The sequence below is a fragment of the Nerophis lumbriciformis genome, linkage group LG16 (genome assembly GCF_033978685.3).
Source record: "Nerophis lumbriciformis linkage group LG16, RoL_Nlum_v2.1, whole genome shotgun sequence".
Lineage (NCBI taxonomy): Eukaryota > Metazoa > Chordata > Actinopteri > Syngnathiformes > Syngnathidae > Nerophis > Nerophis lumbriciformis.
In genome coordinates, this window is record NC_084563.2 from 15,863,253 (window position 1) to 15,869,598 (window position 6,346).

Consider the following 6,346-nt stretch of genomic DNA (forward strand, 5'->3'; position numbering starts at 1 on the left):
CCCCCCTCTTGTCCCCGCAATTTCCCTCTCTGTCTTCCTTTTTTTCTCTTTCTATAAAATAAAAAAAATTAAAAAAAAGATAATCAACATTTCCATTATTTTAGCGTTAAGTTGCAAAAGGTTGCTAGACATCCATAGACATCCATTGACCAGCTTGGCACACCCATCTTTGGGCGGTTTCGCCCATTCCTCTATGCAACACCTCTAAAACTCCCATCAGGTTGGATACGAAGTGCTGATTGTCATGCAGGATGTTTCTGTACATTGCTGCATTCATCTTTCCCTCAATTATCTGTCTAGATTTTTGAGGACAACATCAATTTATTCAATTTTGAAATAAGGGTGTTCCATAACAAAATTTTGAAAACATGAAGTGCTGTGAATACTTTCTGAATGCACAAAATACAGATTGTATGCCCTAAAATGTAACTAATATTGGCCAGACTCAGTCAATGTGTTTTTATTCTATTGTCCATATTTAATGGTGTAAAAATGCTTAGTCTGTTTTAGCGACAGTATTTACAATAAATACAATTACATGAAAAGGATATGTACGGTAATAATAGAACCAAAATCCAGTTAAAACAATTCATCAAAATTATTTTCACTAAAGTATGTCAATGCAATGTTTTTTCTGAAATAAACAAATCTAATAGAATGACATAAAACATTTGAAAAAAAATAAATAAATAACATTATTAAAAATCCAGTATTTTTATTTTTGAGCAAACCAATTCAAAATGGGCCAAAATAGACATAAAAAACTAAATAACATAAATGAGGCAGGTTTCAGCAAAGACTAAACAATCACATGTACATAAGTATTTACATAATTTGCTCAATCCTTTGTTGATGCGCCTTTGGCAGCAATTACACATATTTTTTAAATATGACACCACAAGCTCGGCACACCTATCTTTGTGGCGGTTTTGCCCATTCCTCTTTGCAACACCTCTAAAACTCCTATTAGGTTGGATGAGAAGCGCTGGTTTTCATCCAGGATGTTTCTGTACATTGCTGCATTCATCTTTCCATCTATCCTCTGTCTAGATTTTGGAAGACAACATCAGTTTATTCCATTTTTGAATTAAGGGTGCACCATAACAAAATGTTGAAAACATGAAGTGCAGTGAATACTTTCTGAATGCACTGTAAATACTTGAATGACAAAATAGCAGTGATGGGTGCAAGACTAGAAATAGTCTGTAAATCAAAATAGCGCTTGATTTGGACCTAAATTCTAAATGACTATAGTTTTTTATGATTAGATATGGAAGAACGTTTCTCCTTGGCAATATTGCTAGCCATGACTCCTGCTAGACAATGTAACACAAAAAAAAAATCATATTTTCATAAATATGTACCATTTTATCCATAATATCCTAAGGGATATTAGGGATGTAACCCCTTTCCAAAATACAGATTCCATGACCTGAAATGTAACTAATATTCTGTTTTTATTCTATTGTCCATATTTAATGGTGTACAAATGTTTGGTCTGTTAGCGACAGTATTTACAATACAATTACATGAAAAGGATATGTAATAATAGAACCAAAATCCAGTTAAAACAAAATTATTTTCACAAAAATAAGTTACTATTTTTTTTGAAAAAAACAAACAAATCTAATAGAATTAAATACAATATTATTTAAATAAGGCGGTTTTCAGTTGAAAGAAAAAACAAAAAACATTATTAAAAATACAATATTTTTATTTTTGAGCCAACAAATTCAAAACGAGCCAAAATAGACATAAAACACTATGAGGAAGGTTGCAGCCAAGACGGTCTAAGTTATTCCACTAAGTGACCTCAAGTACATATCACACTTTAGCTTTCCTGTAACGACAGTTATTTTCAATGATAAGTGTAATAACATAGTGCTTACAAACCACCGGCGAGCGAGCTAGAGTTCTGCTCTGAAATTAACACAGACGGATATAGATTTGGGGGAGGGTTTGGCGGCTGGATAAGTGGGACTACAGTAGTTTGATATTTTCCTTTTCGACACTCCACGCACCCACACAAAACAATGTGCTTGTCATGTGTGGGCGCTCGCCGACATGCCATCATAGACATCCGCGCGGCACAGAAGAGGAAGTAGACGCAGCAATAATCAAGGTGGTTTTTTTTATGTGTGTATTTGCAAAGTGCCCCGACCTTCATTCAGAGGACAGCCTCTGTCAATGTTTGCCTTGGCGCGCCGCTTGGGGATTTTGTCCAGGAGCCTACGTGATGGTGGTGTAATATGATTGTAATTATTGTTTAAGTAGCAGAGGGATTTGCATCATGACAGTCAACCATGGTGTGTCTAAATTTTTGACATATACGGTCCAGAAATACAAATAAATGCATGTCCAATGTTCTTTTTTTTACCTCCCCCCAACAATTAACCCATCAAAATGATATGTAAAATAAAAATTAAATAATAAACTAGAACAAATAAACATGCATCAGTCAAATAAGTGCAGGCAAATAGACAAGACAATGCAGACAAAAGGCTCAGCAATTATCGACCTTTCAATTACTTTTACTTTTCAATCTGCCTTTAATTTGAAATCAGTCTCTTCTAACACCCTATACTTCCTGAAACTCCACAGACAAACCGTTCGATGTCAGCCTATTTGTTTCCAATTTAAAGAAATTGCAGCCTTCCAATTTAGCACAATGAGCCTCCGAGCCAACAAAGTAGGAAATGCTACCAAGTTATTTTTGGATTTGCTTTGAGAAGATGTCAAAGGGCTACACCAAATAGTCCGCTTATGGGGTTTGGTTCGATCTTTTCGCCAATTACCAAAGACAAAGTATTAAAAATGTCAGTCCAATAACTGTACAGGGAGGGCTAAAGCCAAAACATTTGTATTAAGTTAGCTGGAGACTGTTGACAGCGATCACATAATACCGATATTCCGTCATACATCTTAGCCAGCCGGACCTTGGTATAATATGTACGATGGATTAGCTTTGAGTGAACAAGGCTGTGTCAAAACAAAAACCTCTGAACTCTACTTCGAATCTCTGTCCAGCTCCCCTCAGATAGGGTCACTCCTAAGTCACCCTACCAAAGTGACTTAATTGAATTTAGAGACTCAGGGCGTAAATGAAAAAATGTGATTGTAAATACGTGTGATTGATCCTTTTTAATTCGGAAGTGGTGTCAAAAAAGCATCTAAAACTATGTCAGTCGGTAAGTTTGGAAACCTGGGAAAAGTATTACAAACCAAACTGCAGATCTGTAGAAGTCTAAAAAAGTGTTGATTATGGAGTAAAAATCTATCACAAAGTTGCTGGAAAGAGGCAAAAGTCTTGTCAATGTATACATCTTTAAGACCTGACTATCTTAAAAAAGCACTATCGACAAGAGAGGGAGGGGAAAACATGGTTAGCAGTGACGGGTGCAAGACTAGAAATAGTCTTTAAAACAAAATAGCGCTTGATTAGAACCCAAATTCAGACTGACTATAGTTTTTGGATATGGAAGAAAGTTTATCTTTCGCACTATTGCTAGCCATGACTCCTGCTAGACAAAAGGCTCTTTTTACGGTACGTAGTACGCCTCTGTACCGTACTGAATATTATGCAACAAAAAAAAAATCATATTTACATAAACATGTAGTTACATCAGTGTTTCCCACACATTAATTTATTTGTGGCGGCCCGCCACGAAAGAATTATGTCCGCCACAAATGGATTTTTCGGCTTTTGACTCGCTCGACCGCTCATAAAAGCAATGGGACTGTCTGTGAATGTTGCTTGTAGTTACACCTCCGGTGCAGTAGGTGGCGGTATGCATTGTAACTCCGCCAATAGCACTTAATTCACCTGGTGGGCCAGAAGAAGAAGAAGAAGAGGGACGGACGGACGGGACCAAAATACTCGCCGACTACTTTTCATAATGATGGCACTTCCTACGTTTCTACCTCAAACGTCCAAAAGCTGCTGAAAGCCTTGATCCAGGATGCCATGGGGAAAACAACTTAAATGGTGCCTTTTGGCGATAGTTAGCAGCTTGGTGGCTCATAGCCGGCTAGCTAACGCTTGCTAGCGTGGTAGCATTGCTTCATTTTTACAGGTGTTATAGGTAGATAGGTTATAGCTGCATCGCTCGCGGCTCGTCATATATTTAATGTTAATCCGCGATTTCACCGAGCGTTTCACTGACGGTTTTGCCTGACGCTGCTTCATTAACACCGCCGCTGTTTGACTCGGTCACCTGTTTTCATACCGACGAGCTAACGTGTCCAGGTTATAACCCTGTTGTCAATAAACACACATGGACTGAAGCTAAATTGTCCACTGTCAACTGCAGCATGTGAATGCAATGAAAATAATAAAATCTGAGCCAACCAGCTGTTAAAATGTTGTCCAGGTTAAAGTTTTGGCCATTAAAGGCCCTTCATTTCAAGATTTCAACTGTGATTGGGCTTTAAACAGGTGGATGACCTGATCAGATGGGTGTAACTGCTACTGGTCAAATAATGTGAACTAGCATTTAATTTTACATGTATGCAATGCCATTTAAATGTAATTATAGATAATAATAATAATAATAATAAATACTGTGTAGTGTTGTAAATAGTCAACGGGAAGGATTCTAGTAAGATATAAGCCATGAGCACTACACAGCCAGAAAAAAACCTAGGCAGGACAAGTAAAAATATTGGGGCAAGTAGATTTGAGAAGTCGGGTAAGTAGAAAAAAACCTTAACGTTGAACCCTGCATGTGTTGAGCTGCTGGTTAGACGGCACTGTACATAGAGCGCTTCTGCTCGTTAGTAATAAATTCTAATGTTGGATGTTCACTCCTTCACACAGATGAGTATAGAAAAATATTTTCAACGGCCGAAAAGGGCTGGACTTGGAGAGGAGGTAGGCCTACAGTCCGGACCACAGGTGCGACCTGTTCAGCAGGAGGAGGAGGAGGAGGTTGACTGACTGTGGCAGGACACCTCTGCCTCTGTTTCACTTCATGTTGCTGGTAAATAATATGGTTGTAGTAGTAGGCTAAAGTTAAATTATTTAGTATTCACTAATTAAAAGGGCAGAGCTTTAAGAGACATTTTAGCTTTTATATTTTATAAGATATATTTTTTGTAAGAACCACAATTAATAAATATATTTCAGTGAATCACTAATTGTTCAAATCTGTATATAAATATGTACATAAAATGTTGTAATTATATTCCAACTCCGCGTTCTTCTTGGTCATCGCCGCTGCCGCCGCCACCCCCCCGCCGACCACACCACCACAAATAGATGCCTGTCCTGTGGGAAACACTGTACATCCATAATATCTGAATAAGGCAGTGTCTTCCTCCTGTTTTTATTCATGCATTTATTTTCAACCTCATTATATTTCATATATACTGTATACTGATATAAAATGATATAATATTAATTTTAGGGAATTTACTTCACTTTTTCCTTATTTTTCTTTTTTGTATTTATCTTCCTTCACTGCATAAGCTATTTTTGGTATGTCTTATTACCAGGTTTGGGACTAACGCGGTAACTAGTAATGTAACGCGTTATTTTTTTAAATTCAGTAACTCAGTTACCGTTACTACATGATGCGTTACTTCATAAAAATCGGCTAGAAACAGAAGATCTGAGTGTGTTTTATTGGAGTGCTGCGGTGGAGAAGAAAAGGCGTGCTTTGTGTGTGGGGGTGGGGGGGGGGGGGGGGGGGGGGGTTAAAACAACCTTCACTTTACAGCTGAGGGTGAATAACGAGGCCGGCGGTTTGTTGCAACTTTGTGACTTTATCGGACGCAGCCATCTACCAAGCTAGAGCACCTGCACGCACTCACTGTCGCCGTTCCCTCACCTCTCTCGCCCACTCACTCACTGACGTCACTCACCTCACATGCTGTCATATCTTAAAGGGCCACACACACACACACACACACACACACACACACACACACACACACACACACACACACACGCTACTCAAATAACAACTAACAGGACATCATGGTGAAGCCAGAAGTCGAGTTTCTTAACATGGAGACATTCTCAATATTTTTCTTTTGTCGAGCACAAAGAAAATAACATTTTAGTTAAACGTAAGTTGTGTCTTGGATCAAGGATCCTATCTACTTAATGTTATGTTGCAGCTATTTAAAGTAGTTTTGTCAATTTGTTCTGGCCTGAAATAAATTGGCCCTTTGAAACATATCTTTGTCTTTGTGTGTTGTATGTAGACCACCTTGCTTTCTGAGTTCAGTGATGCAAATGCATTCCAAGTTGATCAACAGATTGTATTATTCTCCAGTGCAATAACAGTACTGAAATGAAGGCTCAAAGGGCATTAATGGGAGCCTTAAAAAAAAAGGAGAAAAA

General features: G+C 37.9%; 1 long non-coding RNA gene across 1 annotated transcript in view; it reads right to left on the reverse strand.

Annotated features, from left to right (window-relative positions):
- Positions 1-907: 907 nt before the first annotated feature.
- Positions 908-6,346, reverse strand: part of LOC133617373 (uncharacterized) — a 155,910-nt gene continuing 150,471 nt past the window's right edge. Inside the window, exon 3 of the long non-coding RNA XR_009816990.1 lies at positions 908-1,046. This is a non-coding gene — a long non-coding RNA (uncharacterized lncRNA). The remainder of the gene's footprint in view (positions 1,047-6,346) is intronic.